Source organism: Papilio machaon, chromosome W (assembly GCF_912999745.1).
Source record: "Papilio machaon chromosome W, ilPapMach1.1, whole genome shotgun sequence".
In the NCBI taxonomy this organism is placed as follows: Eukaryota; Metazoa; Arthropoda; class Insecta; order Lepidoptera; family Papilionidae; genus Papilio; species Papilio machaon.
In genome coordinates this window covers 6,001,075-6,027,529 of record NC_060015.1, presented here as the reverse complement: position 1 = coordinate 6,027,529, position 26,455 = coordinate 6,001,075, and the positions used below count along the sequence as shown (strand labels likewise).

General features: G+C 34.8%; 1 pseudogene; it reads right to left on the bottom strand.

The window, feature by feature from the left end:
• Positions 1–25,805, bottom strand: part of LOC123723372 — a 44,024-nt pseudogene extending 18,219 nt beyond the window's left edge.
• Positions 25,806–26,455: the final 650 nt, after the last annotated feature.

Sequence of the window (26,455 nt, the reverse complement as noted above, 5' to 3'; positions counted from 1 at the left end):
TCAGTAATAGGAGACAGTATGTAGTCACAGGTGGGTTTAAATCAGAGGCCTTTGTTGTTGCATCTGGCGTGCCTCAAGGTTCACACTTAGGTCCTATATTATTTTTAGCCTTTGTAAATGACATCGTTAATGTTATAAAGAATAGCAACTGCTCAATGTTTGCTGATGACATTAAAATTTATAAATGTGTACAAAGTTTAGCTGACGCTCAATTATTGCAGGACGACATAAACGCTATTGAGAGATGGTGCGAATCAAACAGGATGGTTTTAAACGTCAAAAAATGCTTTCATATAAAATTCACGAAAAAAACTCGGCCTCTTCCTACATCCTATTCGGTAAATAATGTGGTAATGCATGAAGTTTCCAGTATACGCGACCTGGGCGTTCATTTAGATTCTAAGCTCTCATTTATAGACCATATCGACAACATGGTCGGTAAAGCAAACAGAACTCTAGGATTTATTAAAAGGTGCTGCAGGGACTTCAAAACTATTTTGCCTCTAAAAATACTCTATAACGCGTATGTAAGGAGCGTGCTCGAATACGCCTCTCCTGTTTGGAATCCAATGTATCAGTGTCACATTGATAGAATAGAACGAGTCCAAAAAAGTTTCACGAGGTATTTAGTCTATAAAGATAAGACCTGCTCGCGCGAGCTCGATTATGTAAACAGATTAGATCGTTTTAAAATGACGTCTTTAAATCATCGTAGGACTGTAACAGATATATTATTATTATATAAAATTATAAATGGTATGGCTATAGCTCCAGATTTAATCAGCAAGATTGAGTTGCTAGTCCCTCGACATGCGTCTAAAAGATATAGTAGAAAAAGAGATATGTTGATGATTCGCCGTTATCGCTCGAATGTAGGCAGGAATGCACCTATCAATAGAATTTCACGTGAATTTAATGAAACGATTAATAAGTTATCGGATATAGACATTTTCTTTGATTCAGTGTCATCTTTTCTTAAAAAACTTAATGCAACTGTTTCCTTAAAACCGGTTAAGTAATATATACATTTTATCCTGTTTTCTTATATTTCATTACATGTTATTGAATTATATTTTTTTTTCTGATTGTCACTGCACTTTGTTTTGGATCTCTTTAGATGTGTATAAGTATAATGTTATTTATAGTTTTGTTATTGTGATACTCTCTTTGATTACATGAATGCTGTGTTTGCCTGTAATTGAAATATGTTTAAGATTACGCTTAGATGAAACTTATGTTTTAAATTATGTATAACTGTGTGTAACATATTTTGTTGGCAACCCTAAATAAATAAAAATAAAAAAAAAAATAAAATAAAAAAAATATTCCTCAAATGGAGTGTTTGCGATGAATTCAGCAAAACAAAATTGTACATAAAATCCGTATATTTGTAAGAAATTACAGCAAATTTTTAATATAAAAGAGCGTGCGTCTCACGTCGTTGTTGGTTTGCGACTGCCGGGACGGGGAAGCGGCGCTCGCGGCGGTGCCAGCTCGCTGCGGTGCGGTGACGTCACTCGCGCGGGCTCGTGCGCGTACATACTCCCCCCGTTGAAAGAGTTGTTTCAAGGATTGATAGTTTAGTGATATTTTAATCTTGCATTTTGGGGAGCAGGCATATTTTATTAAATGCCCTCCTTATCGTTCCTCTGGAAGTTTTAATGTCTGCTACTCTGTTTACTCCGTCCGGCCCAGTAAACAATTGAAGAACGCGCCCAAGGCGCCATAGTAATGGAGGTAAGTTATCTTCTTTCAGAACGACCATGTCTCCAACAGCTAGATCCTGCTGCCTGGTCTTCCATTTCGTGCGTTCTTGCAGTTCAGCTATAAATTCCTTTCGCCATCTGTCCCAGAAGTGTTGTCTCATCTTTTCGATTGCCTCATATCGGTTGGGTCTTGTGCTGGTGACAGGCAGAGATGGTACTGAGACCAGAGGTCGCCCAATAAGAAAGTGACCGGGGGTTAAAGGATATAAGTCGGATGGGTCTGAAGAAAGAGGAGTAAGGGGCCGAGAATTCAGGATTGCTTCTATTTGTGCAAATAGCGTCGCTAATTCCTCAAATGTTAGGGAAGCATTTCCTATAACGCGTTTTAAGTGACCCTTTGCCGATTTTATTCCTGCTTCCCATATGCCTCCAAAATGTGGAGCATAGGCAGGGCTAAACACGAATTTAATTTTTTCATTATTTGCGTAATCGGAAACACTTTGGCGGCTAGCTCTGATAACTCTACCTAGCTCATTCTTTGCTCCCACAAAATTAGTGCCGTTATCACAATAAATGACATGAGGTTTACCTCGCCGAGAGACAAACCTGCGTAGGCAAAGAAGAAATGCATCCGTCGACATTGAACTTACTGTCTCTAAGTGCAAAGCTTTGGTTTGTAAACACACAAACAAAGCAAGGAAACATTTGGTTATGTTATTGCCGCGACCCTTTTTACTAGAAATCGCGAAGGGGCCAGCAAAATCAACACCACAGGCCTCAAATACAAAGCTAGGAGATACTCTCGCGGCCGGCAAAGTACCCATTATAGGCTTGATAACAGATCCGCGCATACGAGTACAAATTACACACTTTCTAGTTACATTGCGGGCTAAGTTTCTGCCTCCGATAGGCCAAAATTCCTCACGCACCGCAGCTAGTAGTAGTTGAGGACCAGCATGAAATAAACGTATATGCTCGTGTCTCATAAGCAATAAAGAGAGGTGATGTTTGCCATCTAACAGTATAGGATGCTTTTTGTCAAAGTTAAAATTGGAATTCTGTAATCTACCACCTACTCGAAGAATTCCTTCAGAATCTACAAAGGGATCTAATGATAAAAGCCTAGATTTATGGTTCAACTTTTTATTATTTGAAATATTGTTAATCTCAGTTGCGAAAGATTCAAATTGGGCTTGTCTCACTAATAGATTCAGAGACTTGTCCAACTCCTCTATATCAGGAGCACCAGTCTTTTGAATAGCCGTCTTTCGACATTTGTTAATAAATCTTAATATATAAGCTACTATTCTTTTCAATTTATCAAATCGTGAGTATTTATTAAAGTCAATCAACGAACAACCCTTTGTGTCTATTTTCCCTTCATTTACTGTAAAAACTTTTAATTCCGGTAAGTTATTAATGGATATAGAACTTTGTTTTGGCCATTCCGATTCTTCCTTCAGAAGGAAGGAAGGACCTCGCCACCACAGTGTAGAATCCTGAAGTTGTTGTGGGTCAACACCCCTTGAAGCTAAATCTGCAGGATTCTGATCTGTTGGCAAGTTAAATTTGTTGAAAGAACACTCACTTTAAAAAAATACTTTATTTAATTTTACAGGTTATAATATAAAACTTATAGAAATGGGCGGATCCCCGATTAAACTAATATTAATGTAAAATACAAAATACTACAGAGTAATAACCATGTCTACGTCTGTCTTCTGAATCTCTCTGCACTGTCTGCCGGTCGACTTATATATTGACGATGCTTCGTGGTTTCCTTGGTGGTGGTAACAGTTGTGTGGTCCGCCGTGTGGTCCGATATGGGGTGTGGGGTATACAAATGGATCATTAGATCATATTAACACAATGCATCATAATATTAATGCGAATCGAGTTAGTCAAAACATCCTTAATGACTTCTGATAATAGCTCCTTGTGTCCATGGAGTGTTTAATGTCGGATTGCTTGTATTTTTATTTAAGTGCGTCAATTGGAGCACTTGACTCTCCCCCCCTAAATTTGAAGTTCCGGGTTTTCTGCAAACGCGGAATCTGCATATTTGCGATGAGAATATAAATATTAATATAACTGTTATTATTACTATCCACACATACTGTATAATGTTATGTTTCTTCTCATATGTAAAGTCTGGTAACTTCTTGATTTCTTTCAATTTCGATGTTATCTTGGATACATCATAATTCAATTCCATTTCTGTTACATCTTCATATTGTTTCAAGTCGACCGTCGCTATAATTATGTCCTCCGTTGATTCTTTAGTGCGAAATAATGTTTTATATCCTGAAATGTTTAGTTCACAATTTTCTCCATTTAGTACATTTGAATATTTTGACCACACAATTTCCTTATGTTTATTACATTTTATCTTTAGTTCAGTAGTACTATTGAAATACATATAAATTACTTTAGATGAAATAATATTAGGTCCTTACATATGAAATTGGCGTTTTTCGTACTGGCCACTTTAATCACGAATTTCTCCTCTTTGGTAAGGAATTCCAAATTCAAATTTGTACAGCTATAGACTCATGTATTTGTGGTTCGATGACCGTCATTCATTTGTTTTTTTTCTTCTGTTTTTTTCTGTTTGCGTCACTCATTTTAAAAAATGGAAAACTTAAAATATCGCATTATTTACGAGTACGAGTTCCGCCGTGGCACTAGTGCTCCGGAAACGACTCGAAGGGTGAATGATGTGTATGGCGGTCGTGTTGCAAAAGAAAACACAGTTCGTTTTTGGTTCCAACGTTTTCGTTCTGGAAATTTCGATCTGCAGAACAAGCCCCGTGGACGGCCTGAGACTCAAGTTGATAATGAAGAGTTGAAGGATATTGTGGAAGCGGATCCATCGCAAACCACGTCCGAGTTAGCTGCAGGCTGCGATGTTAGTGATAAAACTGTTTTAATTCACTTGAAGCAAATTGGGAAGATTAAAAAGCTTGAAAGGTGGGTACCTCACGAATTGACTGAAGCAAACCGGCAAACGCGCGTCGGCTGTTGCGTTACATTACTAAACCGGCACAATAATGAAGGTATTTTAAACCGAATCATTACCTGTGATGAAAAATGGGTTCTTTACGATAATCGGAAGCGCTCAGCACAATGGTTGGATCCTGGCCAGCCAGCCAAATCCTGCCCCAAGCGAAAATTAACCCCAAAAAAGTTACTTGTAAGCGTTTGGTGGACTAGTGCCGGTATTGTTCATTACAGTTTTCTCAAATCTGGCCAGACTATTACGGCTGATGTCTATTGTCAGCAATTGCAAACCATGATGGAAAAGCTAGCGGCTAAACAACCTAGGCTGGTCAATCGCTCCACGCCACTGCTGCTTCATAACAACGCTAGACCACACACTGCGCAACAGACGGCCACTAAATTAGAAGAGCTTCAATTGGAAAGTCTGAGACATCCTCCGTACTCCCCGGACCTTGCTCCAACAGATTACCATTTTTTTCGAAATTTGGATAACTTCTTACAAGGGAAAAAATTCAACTCCGATGGGGCAGTCCAAATCGCCTTCAAAGATTTTATTGATTCCCGTCCGACTGGTTTTTTTAGTAAAGGGATCAATGAACTACCTATGAGATGGCAAAAGTGTATAGAAAATAATGGTTCATACTTTGATTAATTAAATATATTATATTAAAAAATATTCGACTTTTTGTTCCTCCCATACAAAACGCCAATTTCATATGTAAGGACCTAATATTAACTATTTGCTTTGGACATTGTATTGGTATCATTTGACATTTATTACTTTCTTTTTTATACAAAATATCGGTTTCACAGTTACTTATATTAATTACATTGGTATACTCTTTACATATAAATTCATTTAATTCTATACAATTGTTAACTTCATATGTTTCTACATTATCATAAGCAAACGTTACCATGCGCATCAAAGGATATGAACAGGTAGGATTGTTTAGGATGACGGGTATTATTTTTCTCGTATTATAAATTTTATCTTTTACTAAAGGAATATTAATAATGAAATATACTATGTTATTAATTATTTTGCTTTCTACGTTAATAAATCGTTCTATGTCATTAAGGTTATCAGAAATCATCCTATCTTTAGGGATATTTTTAATAGTATCTTGTAAAAGTTGCGATTGAACAATGCTATAATGGTACATTCCATGTTCTGCGAAAGTTATAGCCGTTGTTAATCGTTCCGCGATTTCTTGTAACGTCTGCGCTTGATATAACAGAGACAAAACAATTTTCTGTTCATTTTTATTTGAAATAACATTGACAAATTGTTTACTTATTTCATTTTATATATTAGTTATGTTCGCTAATTGTTTATTAAATTCTTCTAGGGTGTCGTCCGTTATAGATATTTGTTTATTATACGTGATTTTTAAAGTTTCTAAATTATTTTGAATGCTATCTAAGTCATTGTCGTCTAAATTACCAGTGATATATTTAATTATAGTACCTAGTCCATTAATTAATCCTCTCTTAATTCTATTTTTACTTTGTATGTTTAAGTGCTTACAAATTTCTTTAACATGTTGTAATATAATGTTAATGCGTTGATAGATATGGAGAAAGTCATTATTCTTATCTCTAGTTTTAGCATGTGTAATTAGTGATTCTAAATTATTTAATTTTTCATTTATAGGTTCTATATTTAAATTGTGAATGATGCTCCATTTTCCTTCGATTATTCTCGTTGCCTTTTGATCAATTATTATGACATTTTCGTTTGGTCCTAATTGTCGGAATCGATATCCATGACTGAAGACGAAGAGTAATCTGTAACAAGAAGTTCTTCTATGTGGTATATTCTGCCATTGTTTAATTTATATTTATTTCTTGGTTCTATGCTTACTATCTTAAATGGTCCTAAGAATCGACTTTTTGTTTTGTGTCGTTCTGCCATACTATTTTTTAAATACGCAGTGTCCCCTATTTTAAACGTTTTTACTGGTTTCAATTGTTTACTTATTCTGTTATTCCTAGATTCCTTTTGCTTTATCAATAAATCATGTACATTTTTATTTAATTCGTTAGTAAACTCTCTATGTTGAGCGGTATATCGTTGAATAAAAACTCTTAAATTGTCGAAACTTCTTAATTTTGGTTTTCTACCGAAATGAACTTCGTAAGGAGTCATTCCTATTGAACTGTGTTGAGTGTTGTTATAGCTATGGGTTATAAAATTAATCTTTTGATTTTTATCTAAATCCATGTCTCTTTGCAATCTATATAGTTCTTGTATTGTATTGTGCAATCTCTCTACATCCGAATTAGACTTGTGATGTTGTGCTGTCGTTGTGTGATTGATTATATTATACGTCTTAAATAATTCATTTATTATTTCACTACAGAAAGATTGTTCACCGTCGTGTACTATTTTATTTGGTGACCCTACTAACGCAAATATTTCATATAATGTATCATATACTTTCGATTTTTCTGTTGGCTTAATAATTGCATACTTGGAAAATTTATCAATTATTGTTAAATACCAATCTCTTTCGAGAGACATAAAATCAATGTGCCAAACATCCATTGGTTCAAGTGGTGTTTCTGTTTCAATTGGTAAAGTAGAATAAGGGTGTCTATTATATTTTTCTCTTTGACATATTTCACAATTATTTATATATCTTTTAATAAGTTTTCTCATTTTTTCAAAATAATATTTTTCACGTAGTTGTTTATTTATACTATCTATTCCTGCATGTCGATTATTATAAAGATGATATTCTTTAATTAACTGTAATTGTTCCTCAATATCATTTATTTCAATTAAGGATTTAGTATATCTAGTAAGTTTTAATTTACTATGATCAAAATATTTTCTATAAACTTCCGAAACTTTATAATATAATTCATCATTAGGAATTATTAACGCATACTTATCTTTATTTAAATATTCTAACATTAATTCTTTAATAATATTTTCTTCATCAGAAGGTGGAATATAAAAATATAACATACCTTTTTCATTTTTTACTTGTTTAAACGGTGCAAACTCAAACACTACGCGGTTTAATCGTTTCGGCGGGTAACGATGGACTATTGGAATACCAGTATCACTATCCTCTAGACAAGAATGAACAGTATCCGATAATGATCTATTGTCATCGTCGTCGTTCCATGAATTAATACTGCTGTTGATTAAGGTTTCACTTCTTAATGACTCATTGTTATACTGCACATCAAGTGAATCGTCACTAAAATGGTTCAAATGAATTCCACTTAATTCATTTAAATTCAAATTATCATCGTTTGTTATATAATTAATTGAAATTTCAGTTTCAGGTAAATATAGTTTTTTATCCTTTAAATCTATTTTTGCATCTATTTGTATAATTAAATCCGTTCCTAACAAAATATCATATTTTTCACTAAAGTCATAAATATAAAAAGTCATAGTTGATTTATTTGATTTATTCTCTCCGAAATATTTATTCCAAAATGGAGTTACTATGATACCTTCATGTCGTGATATTCCATGTGATGTTTTAACAAGAAATTTTTCTGGTTTATAATATTGTTTAAAATATTGTGAAGCTTTTTTAGTGATAAAAGAACGTTCGCTACCGGTGTCTATTAAAATTTTAAAGTCTGGATTGTGTACAGTAAAATAAGGTAAATTGTTATACATTTGATTTAACTCTAAGACTTTGGATTCTCCTGGCGTGTTTCTAAAAAATCCTGGGGAAATTTTTCGTGGTGGAAAACTTCCTCAGCAACATATCCGTTTCCAATATTAATTTGACCTTGTTTTAAGTTTGGTGCCGTGCGCATAGATACATCTTCATTACTCAAATTATGATTGTTATTATTATTATTATTCATTTGGTAATTTCTGTTGAAGTGTTTATTCTGAAAATTTCTTTTAAAATAGCTATGTTGCGGTTGATTAAATACATTTTGAGAATTAGGTCGCCACGGATTTCTTGTATGATAAGGAATTTTATTGTTGTTATTATTATTATTGTTAGTATTAAATCTATCATAATTAATTCTGTTATTCGAAGGATACGAATAATTAAATTGTGGACGTGGATGGTGCATTTGATTTGGTGTAATACACAACTTCGAAAACTTCTGTCTAAAATTTTCAAATCGACCTTTCGCTTCCATTTGCAAAACGCGCGTAACGGCTTCGTTGAATGAACAATATTCAATTACGTTTTGTTCTGTGTACGGTAGGCTAGCGCATAACGTATTGTGTGCTATGCTAATATAAGTCTCCATTAACTTATCGACTATCACTTGTTGACCATTATTTTCTTCTAACAGTTTACTTTTAATAAAAAATAGTTTTTGTTTAATTTCAAATATAAAATCGTTATACGTTCCTTTCCTTTTTAAGTTTTGTAATTCACCTATTAAGACATTTAAATTTTTATAATCGGCACATTCCGTTTTTAATAATTGTTTGATATTTTCCCACTTATAATCATGGTTTACCATGCCTACACACATCGCTGCTTTTCCTTCTAACTTACTTAAAAGCATCATTACGTTTTGGGTATTATCGCCTCCCGCAACGTGTAAAAACTGTTGAGCAGAGGTGAGAAAATGATATAATCCGAACGTATCACCTGAGTACGTAGGTACGAAAGCTATTAATTGTTTTGCGTCCATTTTAATTAAATCTGAATTATTGGTATTACTAGGATTATTATTATTACTACTAGAACTATTAGAACTACAGGGGTGATCCGCCGCACCTCTTTTTGACTTATATACTAGAGTAGGAGATTTCAATTGGAATGGAATTTTGAAAGGAATGATGCGAATGGTACTCACATAAATATTACAGGCTTCATGAGGTTCTTCTAACAATCTTGATTTATTTCTTCTTTGAAAAGGCCCCCTTGCTTCAAGTCTTTAGAGACTTAGTTGCTGTATAAGTTGTAGTCTAACTTCGCAGGATTATTATAGTCGTGCTTGTGTCTGGACCAACAACCGAAGAATTCCAATCTTGCAGGATTTCTTATGATCGTGCTTTGATATTTTCTTCTTAACAACTGCTTTAGGGGCCCCACGTTGGGCGCCAGTTAAATTTGTTGAAAGAACACTCACTTTAAAAAAATACTTTATTTAATTTTACAGGTTATAATATAAAACTTATAGAAATGGGCGGATCCCCGATTAAACTAATATTAATGTAAAATACAAAATACTACAGAGTAATAACCATGTCTACGTCTGTCTTCTGAATCTCTCTGCACTGTCTGCCGGTCGACTTATATATTGACGATGCTTCGTGGTTTCCTTGGTGGTGGTAACAGTTGTGTGGTCCGCCGTGTGGTCCGATATGGGGTGTGGGGTATACAAATGGATCATTAGATCATATTAACACAATGCATCATAATATTAATGCGAATCGAGTTAGTCAAAACATCCTTAATGACTTCTGATAATAGCTCCTTGTGTCCATGGAGTGTTTAATGTCGGATTGCTTGTATTTTTATTTAAGTGCGTCAATTGGAGCACTTGACTGGCACATGCATCCAAGTAAATCCCTGAGTAAGCTCATTTATTTCATTTACTCTGTTACTGACAAAAGTTTTTAAGTTTCTAGATTGCGTTCTTAACCAACCTAATACAATGGTAGAATCTGTCCATATAGTTTTACTGCGGATGTTACAAGGAAGCGATTCTAATACTTTATCACATAACCGAGCTCCTAGTAAAGCACCACACAATTCTAGGCGGGGTATTGTAAGTGCCTTTAATGGCGTAACTCGGGCCTTAGCACATAACAGTTGTATATGTATCTGGCCTTCTTTGTCAATAGCTCGCAAGTATACTGTGGCTCCGTATGCGTGTTGAGCTGCGTCTACAAAACAGTGCAAATCAATTTCGCACTCAACAAATTGTATCACATGTCTAGGTATTTTTATAGATGACAATCGCGATAGACTGCGCATAAAGTCTGACCATTTACGAGAATCGTCAGAAGGAATGGGATCATCCCAACCAATTTTATTTATCCAGAGTTGCTGAAGAAATATTTTACATTTAATTATACAAGCAGACAATAAGCCCAAAGGATCAAATATTCTACAAGTCATAGAGGTTACTATTCTTTTAGTGACTATGTCCTGCACTTTCATATTAGCACAGAAAAACAGCATATCCTATTTAGGAGACCAGTTAAGTCCTAAGACAGTAGATTCTTTATTCCAATCGCGAACTTCACAGACGTTATCTTTACTATTAAATAACTCAGGGCAATTTGTGCGAAATTTGCGTAAAGGAAAACAAGCTGATTTTAAAGTATCATTAACACCATTGTATATTCGCCTAAGTTCCTGAATAGTGTTTGAACCCGTATTGAGATCATCCACGTAAAAATCACGCTTTAAAACGTTGGCTATAGTTTCATCTTGACATTCGTGTGCCAGTTGTAATAGACATCTGGTGGCCAAAAATGGAGCCGATGCCGTACCGTAAGTAACTGTATTTAATTGCAATGTTTTGAGAGGCTGCTCATCACTCTCACGCCACAGTATAAGCTGCAAATGTCGCTGAGAAGCGTCGATTTCCACCTGACGATACATTTTTTCAATATCTCCTGTTAAAACAAATTTATGTATTCTAAACCGTAATAAAATTGAAAATAGATCGCTTTGAACTACAGGCCCTACCAATTGTAAATCATTTAAGGACTTGCCTGAGGAGGACTTAGCCGAAGCGTCGAACACTACCCTAAGTTTGCTAGTCTCACTTTGTTCACGTATCACTGCGTGATGAGGTAAATAAAATCCAAATCGCGGCCGTTCAATTTCTGACAAATGACCTAAATCTTGGTATTCTTTTATGAAGTCTGAGTAATGTTTTTTAGTACGTTCATTTTTATAAAGTTTTTTCTCTAAATTAAAAAATCTACCCCTTGCACTGTAAAATGATTCACCTAAAGAGTGTTCAGGAGACTCTTTAAAAGGCATTTTAACTGAAAATCTACCACTGCTTAATCTAGTAGTATTTTGAATAAAGTGAGTTTCACATAACTGTTCCTCCAGTGAGAGTGAATTATTTTTACTAGATGCGGGTAATTCTTCCACCTCCCAAAACTTCTTCATTGTTTCATGTAAATCCGATTGTGTGAAATTGCATATAACTTTGCCTTTGGAACAAGCAACACCTACCGGACCAGATATAAGCCACCCTAGTTTAGAGTCTTGCAATGTTGGCAGGCATGGACCTAATTTTATCTGCTGGCTACCTATTATATCCCAGAAGACGTCTGCCCCTATAAGTATGTCAATTTCAGACGGTTCATAAAATTCGGGGTCAGCAAGCGTTATATTTAATGGCAATTTTAAGTTATGCAACTTAATTTCTTTACTAGGTACAGTCCCAGTAATGTTAGGAACAACTAAACAGTCTAGCTCAGTCGTGAAAGAGCTTACTCGAGAATTCAATTGAATGTGACAGCGCTCAGAAATATTGAAGCCTATATTATTTATGCCAGATACGTTGACGGAGTTTATTTTATTAATAGAAAGATCTAATTTATTTTTTAGAGCATTTGTTATAAAGCATGACTGGCTCCCAGTGTCTAATAAGATCCGAGCTGGTTTACACACATTATTTTGTGGGTTAACTATATCAACAACAGCAGTACACAATAAAACTTGTTTAGTGCTAGACACTGCCAATGAGACAGGCGCAGAGGTTAAAACATTTTCTTGTTCTATGTGAAGTAGACTATTATGTTTACCTTTACACGAGCGACAGCATCCCTTTAAACGACATCGGTTTACATTATGCCCTTCGCGAAGACAATTTGCACATAATTTCAACTTATCAGTTTTATCTTGTCTCTCTTTTAAGCTCATTTCTAAAAATGTAGGACATAGGTAAACACGATGATCGTTTTTACAAATACTACATATACGTTTTTGAGCTACAGTACTAGTACTTGCGGCTACTAAAGACTTAGAAGAATGTTGTGATTTGAAATGTGACTTGTTATCAGGCCTATCGCACCGGGTACTTTGAGTTGTTTCCAAGACATCAGCGCGATTTCTCAAAAACGTATTAAAATCATTTAAAGTAGGCAATGTGGTAAGACTGTTTTTGTGCTCCTCCCACTTTCTATTAGTTGTAACGTCTAACTTAGATGACATCATAAACACAACCAAAACATCCCATTGCTCCGTTGGCAAGCCTAAAGTACCGAGTGCCCTTAAATTCTTTGACACTTGATCTATAAGGTAACGTAGGGCTTTAAAAGACTCTCGAGTAATAGGTTCAATGTGATACAACGCCTTTAGGTGATTATTAATTAATATATTTTTATTGTTATATCTTTCACATAATAAATCCCACGCAACCTTGTAATTCGCCGTAGTAAACTCTATTGATTTTATTACAACAGTAGCACTTCCTTCTAAAGCTGATCGTAAATAATGGAATTTATTTATAGTAGGTATAGAATCATTGGAATTAATCAACGAGTCGAAGGTATCCCTGAATTCCAGCCATTTGAGGTAGTTTCCGTCAAAGGTAGGTAATTTAATTGTAGGCAACTTAACAGTGTTAATAGCGTGAGAACAACTACCTGAAACAGCAGAAGCCATGGACCCATCGAAACGCTCTTTAGTAACTGGAATTGCGTCAAGGATATCTTGTGCAGTTGAAATAGAAGAATAAAATTGATTCTCTAATAGGTCCCTCTCTTTAAGCTGTTCATCATCATCAACGCTTAACAATTCAATTTGACTCTGTAAATTATCAAATGATGAAAACAATTCTTGAAATTTTGCCAATCTTAAAGTAACTTCTTTAATTTGTAAAGTAGTCAAATCCACAGGCTTAATTTGAGATAAAACGGTTAAATACTCTTTAAATTTAGTCAATCGACCTTTTATTGTACTACGTTTTTTCAACAATTCTTTCAATCCATACGATTCACTCTCCGGCATCGTGTAACAGAAAGAATGAGCTATTTAAAAATTAAAAATGTGCAGTCAAACCGTGCGAGCCCCAAAGTGTTTGTTCCGTTGCTGACGCTGGCTGCGCCCCGCACGTTGTAAGCGTAATGATATTTCTTCCACAGCTGAAACGTTAGGCAAAACCGTTAAAATGTTTAAATAATATAATTTAAGATAACTGTTAAGAAAAAGAACAAAATTTTCAATCGAAATAAGCTTGGCAATCGTTTAAAAAATTAATAAACGACGTGCTTGTAAGAGCAAAATGCTGATGTACTATTTATAATTTAACTTTAGCCCTAAATAAAGACTAAAATATTTGCTGTTAAGCTCAAAGCAATTTACTTAGCAATGTACTAAACTATAGTAATTAATTAAGCCTGTATTTAATTAAAAAGATACAGAAAAAGTTATTCTTGCGAGTCGTAATTAATTATTATGCACTGTAAATAGTATCGAGCGGCGAGACGTAATTGCAATATTTAAATAACTGTAGAAAGTTTTGTGCACTTAGCTAGTTAGCGGTAGAAGAACGCATAAAGCTAGATCCTTCAATAACACTCAAGAGAAATTAGCATTCATTTACACAAAGAAACAGAAGAAAGAGGAATTTGTATAAGGAACGAATCACCTCCCTTAGGTTGACCTCCAGAATAGTATTCAAACCAGTATTTCCGTCGGCCCTGTTGCGAAGTGAATTCCGTTATATTACGACAACGTTTAACTTCGTCTTCTCGTTGAATTGTAGATTTGACAGTCCTGTCACGGTCGCCACTTTGTTTGCGATGAATTCAGCAAAACAAAATTGTACATAAAATCCGTATATTTGTAAGAAATTACAGCAAATTTTTAATATAAAAGAGCGTGCGTCTCGCGTCGTTGTTGGTTTGCGACTGCCGGGACGGGGAAGCGGCGCTCGCGGCGGTGCCAGCTCGCTGCGGTGCGGTGACGTCACTCGCGCGGGCTCGTGCGCGTACATGGAGAAAATAACATTTTCGATTTAAAATACGACGAATATCAATCAAATATTTTAATGAACACTTATAAACGTGAAAATGTAATTTAAATTTTAATGCCTATACCATGCTTTTATTCCTTTTTGGTATATGGAAAATATATTTAAGATCGATCCCATGCAAGTACTTCGGTGGAAATGTTCAAAGGAAAAAGTGTAATCAGTTCTAATGTTAAAGGGAACCAAATGAGTTGCAGCTGTTTTAGCTGACTTATATTAGACGTAGGAGATAGACGGCGAGAAGTAAAGTTTCACTTATCATAGGACGCTTAGAAGCAGAAAATCTCTTATCCTCTTAGTCTTTTGTAAAATAAGTGGTCGCCGATTCGTAGAAAGTCGATCATAATTCAAAATATATATTTTTTAATTTAAAACAGCTTTGTGTTCTTCTTCTTCACATTAATTTTAACTGTGTCAAATGTTATATTCATCCGTTGGCGCAATTTCCTCAAAAATAGGTCCAAAATATTTCGTTTCGCGCATCATTAAAATCATAGTTATAGTATGTTTCTGGTCGAAGCGGCCAAATCATAGTTAGCTATGATGTAGTTACAACAGGTGAGAAAATGAATAAGCTAACCTGTTCGAGAAGTCTCAGTTTCCTCCTTTGGGAATGTTCCTCCAGTCTGTCTACATACTCCCGCAGCTCTTCGATCTCTTCTTTGACTTGCTGCACCGTATCCAACTCCTGCTTGATGGCAACCATGTCGCGTTTAACCTAAAAAACGAAGACTTTTAGGACGGCGTTATTTATGACTATCCAATGCCATATTCGTCATCAAATCGACAAAAGGATAATATAGGAATTGTTTGCATGTAAATCTGCAAAAAATATTGCGTTATTATTTCCAGTTTAACCTAACCTGAACCTCTGTCCCTCAGGTTTACAGGCCAGTATGTAAAACTACATTCTAGAGATTTAATATACGTACTTTTAACAGTGGTAGATCCCGGAACAACAACATTTGTTGGGTGCACGAATGGGCCATTTCTACCGTTGCAATCATAACCACACAGAAGACAGCCGTGAAGTGGAAGCAAGTCCGCGTTTCGTCTGTTAGTGTGGTACCTGAGGCCTAATTTAAGTCCTCTTTTCCTTCCCACCCTTTTCCTATTAGCTAAGGATGGGATGGGGAAGTGGATTTGGCGTATGAGGGGACGCATAGTATGGGGAAATATTTTTACTATGGGTATCAGCATTTGCGGATGTCTATGGGCAGCGGTTGCCTCGCTATTTCGACGAATTCAGGTGGCCGTTTGCTCGTTTTGCACTTTTAGATATATAAAAAATACATTTTAACCGCAATGAAAAATGATCGTTAGGTTAGGAAAATTTTATTAAAGTTGAGAGAAAAATCTATGTTAAAATTTTATTTAGAGTAATGAGGACGACTAGAAAGCCGGTGAGGCAATTATTACGTAGCAACGATGTCTACGAAGCTACGGACGTGCAATTTATTTTATAATATTTTCACTAAGTTTTGAATTATACCTATCTTAATTACTAAAAACACTATATATCTAATATAATTTCGTAAGAGCAAGTTATATTTAATGAATGCATTTAAGTAAGCTTAAGATGTGTTTTTATTTGATATAAATCAATGTTACATTTAAATGCACGCAAAAATTTGCCAAATGTCGTGTCTGATAATTGTTCTATTCATAAATTTTTAACATAAGTATGAAAGATTTATTAAAAAGTAGCATTGAGTAATTGTATATAAGAAGGTAAATTTTATTGCTGAATGCTCAAAGTATAAAGTCATCGATAGTTGCTAAGCTGTCTTTCAGCCAGAACTGCATACAGCTGAAATTATGCCAAACTGCTTTGGTAGAAGTTTGCTTTCTGGATTCCCGCACCGGAAAACTAATTTCACTGGGGTTAATGCTTGTAGTTATACATTTCCATTACAGATCGACAGCGTATTGAAAGCTTTTTGGAGTCTGCGCTGAGCTTCGAGTGTAATAATTTTATATTATACGAGTATGACTGAGTGTAAGTGCTTGTGTGTTTGTATATTTGCAATGTGTGAGCGTCTTACCTCTGAGACTTCGCTTTGGCATGACTCAACGCTCTTCGTGAGTTCTTGCAGCTGCGTGCGGATCTCACAGAGCGCGACCGTCGTCTCCAGCTGACGGTCGCCGCGCTGCAGCTCGTCCAGCTTCGCTGACAGATTCATTCTCATCACGCTCACCTGTCTCTGAAGGCTGCCAACAACACCACACAGCTATTGAACACTGCCAATTAATATTATTATAGACTAGTAATTAAAAAAAAAACAATAGAAAAAACAGCTTGACTGTTCCCCAGAAAATAAAAATAATGACATCTCACACTTTAAAATGCAAGGTTAAGTTAATTTAAATACAGTAAAATTACAAAATAACCGAACATACAGTTTCTGAGACTTTTTGTTTTAATATCATAAGGTAGCAAACTGCCTCCTGAATACGCCTAAAAAGCGAAGCGATCGCTGCCCACATCCGCGATTGCAGATGCATCGACTACCTTGAATCGACAGAGGAGGGGACGCACATAAAGCGGATACATCCTCTTGCTATGTGTTCCTTCCTCTATAAGATCCACTTTCCCTTACCGTCCGTTCCTTATAAAAAAGGGTGGGAAAGTAACGTTGACTAAAATTAGGCCACCGACACGCACACTCATTAGACGAAACGCGGAATTGCTTCCACTTCACTTCAATTTTAGGCCACATTCCCTTCCCACGCTTTCTTAAAATGCTGGAAAGGGAAAGTGGTTTGGCGGTGGAGGAGATGCATAGGAAGAGAGAATATTCTCTTTCTGCGTGGTCCCTTCTTCATTGTTTAAAGATAGGTAACGCAGTTGCGGGTCAACGGGCATCGGTTGCTTCGCTATTTCGGCGAATTCAGGTGGCCGCATGCTTGTTTGCTACCTTATAATATATGTACTAGCTTTTACCCGCGACTTCGTCCGCACGGAATAAAAAAATGCACACAAGATAAAAAAGTTCCTGTGTCCGTCTCCTAGTTCTAAGCTACCTCCCCAACAATTTTCAGCTTAATCAGTTCGACCGATCTTGAGTTATAAATAGTGTAACTAACACGACTTTCTTTTATGTATATAGACTAGCTTTACCCGCGACTCCGTCTGCGCGGAATAAAAAAATGCACACAAGATAAAAAAGTTCCTATGTCCGTCTCCTAGTTCTAAGCTACCTCCCCATCAATTTTCAGCTAAACCAGTTCGACCGATCTTGAGTTATAAATAGTGTAACTAACACGACTTTCTTTTATATACGTGGGACACTCAGAAAGTTTTGCGACACTAAAAAAAAATGTTCTATAGGTAAATATATTTTTATTACATCTTTTCAAAGTACTCTTCTCCAGCCTCTATACAAAGTTTCATGCGTCTGAATCAGGTTTCGAAACACTTTTTCCAGTCCGCCGCAGACATCTCGATTACAGCCTGCTCGAACGCTGAGAGCGCATCATCCGGCGACGAAAATTGAATCCCTTTGAGTTGATTTTTTATTTTTGGGAATAAGAAGAATTCACACGGTGCTAGGTTAGGGTTGTAAGGAGGGTGACCCAGGAGTTTGACCAGTGTGCTGTCTAGGAAGTCCCTCGTTTTGATTGCGGTGTGGGCGGGCACATTACCGCGGTGGAGCAGTAGCTTTTGGTCACTTGTTGCTCACAACAGAGAAAACTTCTGCCAAGCATTTGGTAGTATACAATTCGGCGTTAATGGTTCTTTGGTTTCGTAAAGGAATTGACACTAAGTAGCCAGTCAAATTAAAAAAGTTCGCGATCAAAATCTTCCCCCCGCTTCTAGCTCGCTTTACTTTGGTAGGCGTTGATTCGTTTTGAAACACCCAAACCGTCGACTGGCGCTTTGTTTCTGGATCGAATTGATAAGTCCAGGATTCATCACCTTTAATGATGTTGTAAACACGCCGAGACTAGCCTGCTTCAAATTTGTCTATCATATCATGGCACCAATCCACCCTTGCCTGCTTTTGAACATCGGTGAGGTTGTGCGGTACCCTGCGTGAAACTATGCTCTGCACCCGTAGATGCACGTGTAGAAACTCGTTAAGGCTTCCTGATCCAATCTGTTGTATATGCTGAATCTCTTGATATGTAATTCGTCTATTGTCTTGGACCAAATTTTTCAGTGCGCTAGCACGTCTCCTTCCGTAACAGCCGTCAAAGGGCGACCACTTCTTTCTTCATCCCCAAAGTCAGTCGACCTCGCTTAAATTCATTATATCAACGATACACGGTTGCCTTAGAAGGGCCTTCATCCAATAATACCATTTTAAGTCTATCGTACGATTCGTCCGGTTTCAGGCGACATTTAAAATCGTAAAAAATCATAGCGCGAAAATGTTCTCGACGCAAATCCATTTTTCAATGAGACACGGTAATTTTAATAAGCTCGCAGAAAATGTGTAGGGTAGTTTTGAATTTAGAACGTACCTATTTTTACTTAAAACTAATCATATTTTTAAATAAATTATAACAGACCAGTCGCATACATAAAAACTTTTTTTCGCAATACTTTCCGAGTGACCTGGTATATATAGATACTAGCTTTTACCCACGACTCCGTCCGCGCGAAATAAAAAAAATAGAAAACGGGGTAAAAATTATCCTATGTCCGTTTCCTGGTTCAAAGCTATCTGCCCACCAATTTTCAGTCTATTCGATTTAGCCGTTCTTGAGTTATATTACTTTGCTGTTAATCGCGCAAAAATAGCTAATGTACTAATATAAAATTGTACGTTGTTAAGCCCTTCATGAATGTTTTAACGTGAAGGTATTCGTAGGTTGCTGGTTTTAGACTACGGAAACTAGCTCTTTGTATTGTCTATTTTTGTCTGATATAAATTTTTATAAATGCCAAATGTATACATTACGTATACACAAATTGTGTTTCTTATAAAGAAGAGGTATTAAAAATCCTTTAATAAACAGATTGATATGAAATATGTTCAGCTAATAAAATGTTCAATTGTTTATCGTTCGATCATGAGTTATTGAGATCAAAATCTCCGTTTGAAACTTATTGTTATCTGTGTTATGTCAAAGATAATGACAGGGATGACTATGATATATTTATACAGAGATTTTGGTCCCAGAAACCCACAGTTAGTATTGAAATATCATCAGCAAGCACCACAGTAAATGTAAAATGCAAAATACGTTTTTAAATCTAGACATAGAGTAAAACTCTTGTTAATGCCACGGTAATTTACAACTTGTATAAAAAAATACCCCTTGTATTTCAAACTTATATAATGTTTATACATAATTATATACGTATTCTACACAATATTAATTTATTAATTTGCAATGACAAATTAATAGTAATCATAATTAATTCCTGTAAACCAAAATGAACATCAAACGTCACTATAAGCAGCTGAAAAATTGTAGATTTTTTTCTGAAATGCATTGACATCGAATAGAAGAAGCATTCTTAGAAAGGAGTAAGTTAAGCCTAATATTATACTAGTCATTAATTTGCATAAACATGGTACAAATTAGATTTTTAGTGTGCTATCTACCACTATATGAAGCTATGCTCAATATTTGCACGTGTTTTCTAATCTGACCGTAGGTTTTCATTGCCGAAGGGCGTGTGCAAAACTGTACAGTATACGCATAGCAGTTTCGGCAGTGACCACTCACGATATGATTGTCTAAAATGATAAATACTTAATCATTAGGAAATAAAATTTATGTACAAATGATAATTAATTTTCTATACGCTATATTCAATACGCATATTATCTAGATGTTATTCTATTATTTACATTTTGCAATAAACAAATTAGTTCATACAGTGCAACCTTAATATAACGTACCTCAATATAACGACTTCCTCGATTTAACAAATTTCTCGTAATCCCCTTGAATTGTCCATAAGAGTCAATATAAAATATACCTTTACATTGCGAACATTCTTTGCGTACAACCTCTTTATAAAGAATTTTCAACTATCAAGAAAAAGTATTCATACCTCTAATTAACGAATTTTGCCAACCCAAAAACCTTTATATAAAGTTTCCACCAATAATATAACTCTTAATCTTATAATGTGATTCATGTCTCGACATGTTTCGACACGCTTTTGTTTGTACAGTAACCATTGTTGTTTTGATGGAAAGTAATGTAAACACCTCTGCTCGTCACTATTGTTAAAGATTTAAGTTAAAATGGCTCGGAAACGTAAAAGGTGTTCCTTATCGGTCGCAGAAAAGCGAAACATCATTAATTATGTTGACCAAAATCCCATGACGAAAAAATTAGACATAGCTAATAAGTTTGGGATTCCCGCAAGTACATTGGCTACAATTTTAAAATTTAAAGATAAGTTTTCAGAAGAAAGTGGTTTGAATGTAAACAGTAAAAGATTAAAATCATGCGAGTTCAAAGACGTAGAGGAATGTGTGTCTTTTACCTCTTTATAACGAATTTTAGACCAATCTAACCTCAACATAACAAACCTCAGTTCAACGAATTACTTGATATTACGAATATTTTCTTGTTCCCCTCCGATTTGTTATATCGAGGTTGCACTGTATTATTATACAAATGTAGATTCAAAGAAATAAGGTTCTAGAAAATGTAAGTAAATTATAAACGTAATAATTGAAAATTGATGACGCTAAAGAAAACTTAAACTATAAAATACAATCAATCATATTATATTCTGGTACGTGGTACAAAATGGTTACATTTGAGAAGCCGCACTCAAAGAAACATCTATATAAATTAAAAAGAAGTAATTAAGTATGCGAACTAGAATTATTCCGAAATTTTTAAAGTCTCGAGTTTTATCTATTGCAACCATTAAGGTACGAATAAATTACGATAGAAATTGTGACATTAAGGTCTGTACTATTTACAATGGTACCCCACCAATTGTATAAGGTAGCCTACTTACACTTTAAAAAAAAATTGCACTTAAAATCACTAATCTGTGACAAAAGCCTTGCTTTGCAATTGATACGTTCTGAACGTCAATTGTATCGTTAATGAACAATTACGAAATTGATACTTTAATTAATACCCCGAATACCTTCTTTGTTATGAAATGTTTATGCCGTTAATTTCAGGTCGAATATCGTTGATGTATCAAAATTCATTTATCATAATTTCAGTAATCAAATCCATCGTAATTACCACCGCAAAATGGTTACAAAGTGTGTTGATATTAAAATTTAATTTACAATTTACTTTCCATTTCTGATTCCAAATGTAATGTAATTAATATTATTCGAAAATATTTACGTATAAAATAAATTCTGTATTATTAAATAAGTGATGTTACCTATTTGTTTCGTTTTTTTTTTCTGCGTGCGTATTAATTCTTTGTGGTAGTGCGAAACATTTTATTATGTGGACATTTATTAGGACGGAATGTTTTAAGGGAGATATAGTGGGTGGAATCATGTCACTAGAATACAAACTGCGCAGTACATTTTATAAATGGATCGTCACTTGTGGTCGTTACTGATAGACTTCTGTTCTTCAGCTGTTATTAGTACGATACGATTTATTTAAATTATGTCTAATGATTCAAGGACAATTTAAGTATAGAGCTTCGATGGACTATCAAGGATCTTTTGAAAGGTCAATGAATTTAAGCTTTATAATTTAATAGCAACCTGACATGTCTCTCAGAAACCGGCCTATGACATAACCTACCTTTAACATTGCCAATAGCCAATAGTATCTGGTTGTAGAAAAATATTTTACATTTTTTTTTAAAATATACTCTGAATCTTCGATGATAAACATCGCTTGTACATTATTATGATATTCCATTTTAACAAGTCCTATTCATGATACTCGTATAATTGATTCCTGTTAAGAACTCGTTGGAAAATTGTAGCATCAAAATAAAATCCATCTAATTGGGAGCACACAGCAACGCACTTCACTTAAGCTGTTTATTATTTCTCTGAAATATTGATATAAAATGTTCTAACGAAACGTAACAACGTTTCAAGCCTCTTAAATACTCAAACAGGGAATAATTTCAATTCATATTTTATTTTCTCAAAACAAGCGCTTACAATTTGGTGTATAGTTTTGTGTCTCTTTATTAAAGGTAACAAATACGATTTTCCTTTTCATCATATTTTTTTTTTTAACTTTTTTGACCTGGATTATACTTTTCCCATTAGGATTATTTTTTGGATTCATATTTATCTCCGATATGCTGAAACTATTGATTCTTTTACGAAATCTTCAAAGATATGACAAGTAAAACTAAATAATCTGCAGTGTAGGGTTCGGGAGTGTTGTGGACTAGGCATGTTAGGTTGCATCACCAACAAATTACAAGGTAATCATTTTATCATTCTAATTTCAGATCAATCAGATTTATATATCACACACATGCAAGCTGCCCTATCTAACAAGGGGTCTCAGTGGACTTTGGATGTTACAAGTGTTTTGTCGTAATATGAACAGTATAAGATAATACGATGTGCTAGACTTATTGTCACAGTAATGTTATGGCCATCAATACTAATGTACGTACTCGTACGGTGGTTCTATGGTCCGATGTTATGAAGTAAGGGAAAGTGAGAGATGATATGCGTCGCAGATCGCATCAATAAAATATCTGCAATAATAGATATTTAGGATGCCAAGCCAAGGTGAAAAATAATTATTTTAAAGACACATCAATACACAGAACTTCATGAATCGACAATGCAATGAAGCCAATAGTAAAGGCGGAAAGCTAATGTTGTTCGACATGTCGCTAGGTTCACACGTACCTAAGTAAAAGTTCCCTGAGTGTCGCCTCGTCCTCCTCCGTCGGCGCATATCGTGTCAGCTTGCCGCCGGCCTCCCGGGCCACATGTTCAGGTACCACTGTATCAAAACTCCTTGTTTATTCTCCTATCGCAACCGCCAACGCCCACCGACCAATAAACCTACACAGCGAATTCCAGTCCCAGTTCTACCGCTAAATTTACATCCTACATCTAATTGGCCACTGGTAAAGGAAACTAACTAAGTGGGAAAGTAAATATACTCCTACTTTGACTTAGTACATAATTTAATATTTAAAAATGTATTAACGATTTTATATTATTAATAACTAATTAATTTCATTTTTTTTTCTCCCAGGCGACGTTTAAATTGTTTATTAATATTTTAAAATTACTTAAAATGTTGTAATGCATTTGAGGTAAATAGAAATTGCTTATTGCAACCATATGATTTTAACAATGTCATGAACCTGTACGCATAACATCGAACCAAAGAGATCACCGTACTGTCAATCAGCGGCAATGGCCACCAAGAACCGGTTCGTTAACAATTTAGGAAAACATTAACGTTGGTTTATTTTAATCGTTCGCAAAATGTTATTATTAAGAACCAAGCAATATACCTTATTTAACTAAAACATAAACGACGATTTACTAGAACTTAGATAAAAGAAGTTACAAATCATAGATCACGCTTACCTGGCTACGGAAATTATTGCTATTGTTTATATAATAAAATTTATGATTGTTGCATTCGCAAATAAAGGTTTTTCGCATAAGGAAAAGAAACAAACTGACTGCTTTATGTTACTATCAATTTAATGCACATAATTAGAATTATTAATAATTAAGGACTTCATTAAAATTGACAGCCAATTCATTTCGTTGTAAATGTTATAGACTATGTGCTTTAAAAAAAATAGATGAAACAACGAAAAATTTACCTGATAGTATTTTATAAGTACTTTTCGAAGCGTTTAATATTTGTTAGACCACATTCACTGGTTTAAAGTGTCGAATTAATCAAATTATCGTATGATATTTCCACTTAATTTAGGTTACTTGGTAATACAAAAATTGATGTCTATATTAATGGGCTAGGTGAATCCTTTTATCGGCGAATAACAGCCATTAATGAAATTACACTCTAGATTTCATTTAATTTGGGTTGTACGCAAACATGAGCACCACTGTCACCTATTTGAAGAGAAGTAACTTAGGTGCGGTTACTTTGTTAGTTAATCTACGTATTGGTAGGTTTTTGTAACAAGGTAAATGCTTGAATGTTAACGGTGCTCAGGTTTTAGTATGACCATTGATTACTAAGAGCAAATGATTACCTGAAATTTGATCGATTGGTGAGAATAGCGGGGGTTCGTCCCCGCCGGCTTGTTGGTGCTCAAGAAGACGATGACACGACTGTCTCATGAGCGCTCCCACACTGATGAAAATATCGCAATGTAGAATTATACAAATCTAAGAATCTTGAAAAGAGCAACAAAAATCGAAATAATTGAATGGCTCTGTTTCCTGTACTGATGACTAACTGTAAGTAGATGTAAGTAGTAAACAGCGAAATGTGCCAAAATAGCCGATATGGTAACGACAATTGCTCTTAAAGTAGTGGCAGGAGAGGTCTATTAACGTTGTGGTTATGGATTTGGAAAACCCCATTGGAGGTATGATATTAGGAAACAGATTAAAAACAAATCCTCCAAAAAATGATGACTTATTTTAGAATATTATTCACTTCGTCTAATGAACATAATGTCTTCAATACAAAACAGCGTTCATATCAAAACAGCGCCTTAATAATTCACCGATAGAAATTTTCCATTTCCATAGTTCTGTGAAATATTTAGCCGTATACTATTTAATACCTTTGTCAATGGACCAGCTATTTTGCATTGCAATATTACAGTAAGTTTATTTGATTAAACGCAGAAATGACGTAGAATTTACGAAATTCAGTAACAAACGAGGCTTAAAATGTTGTCGAAATGAAATATTTGTCCATTCCGGGAACATTCGTATTGCAACATTAGGTACATTAATTGAACTACTCGTATATGGAAGGGATTTTATTAAATTTGAGGAGAATATCATATTATATTAAACATTTTGGTAATAATGCGTCGAATTTAATTATTAAAATACAATTTTTTTTTTGTATTTTGAAATAAAACTGGAAAATCATATGAAATCAATATGATAATATATAAATCATAGAAAATCATACAAATACGTGGATGGAACTAAATATAACGTAAAGCTATGAAATAAAAAAACAATCCTCTCACCTTTATTCCAGTTATTGTCATTTGAGTACAAGCGATGGCAGTTTCGACGACATTTTGTCTGAAACAAAGAAACACAGAATTTGTATGATAATTAATTAAAGATATTAAGTGTTGAGTTGAACATTCATGAGTTTATCATTATCAATAGGCTCTCACCTATAATATAAGATTTGGATATAAAAAAAAAATAGCAATATCGCAACTTGCTATGCAATACTTTTACTATGAGTTAGTAATTGTAAACATTTTAAGAATTACTAGCTATCGCCCCCGACTCTGTCCGCGCGGAATAAAAAAAAATCTTAAAAAGTAGCCTATGTGTTCTTCTAAGCTATGTTATACGTCTGTGCCAAATTTCATCATGATCCGTTGAGCCGTACCCGAGATACCTTCAAAGAAACATCCATCCATCTAAACATTCGCATTGTAATGTTAGTAAAATGAAATCATACGAATCAACTTTTATAACTCAAAATCTGCAAAATACTTTTAGAACAGTTGGACATATTCTCATGATTTCTAGCATTAAAGTGACCTACCACTATACAACAACTCTATGTATGTGCATACATCTATATAAATTTATATGTCATTCTTTACGGAAAGATGTTATTAGGATGTGTAAAATTTGTGTAATTTCCTCTTTTCAAACAAAGTTAAACTATGTCGACTCGGAGATCAATAAATTAATAATTGCTGTTGTGATGAC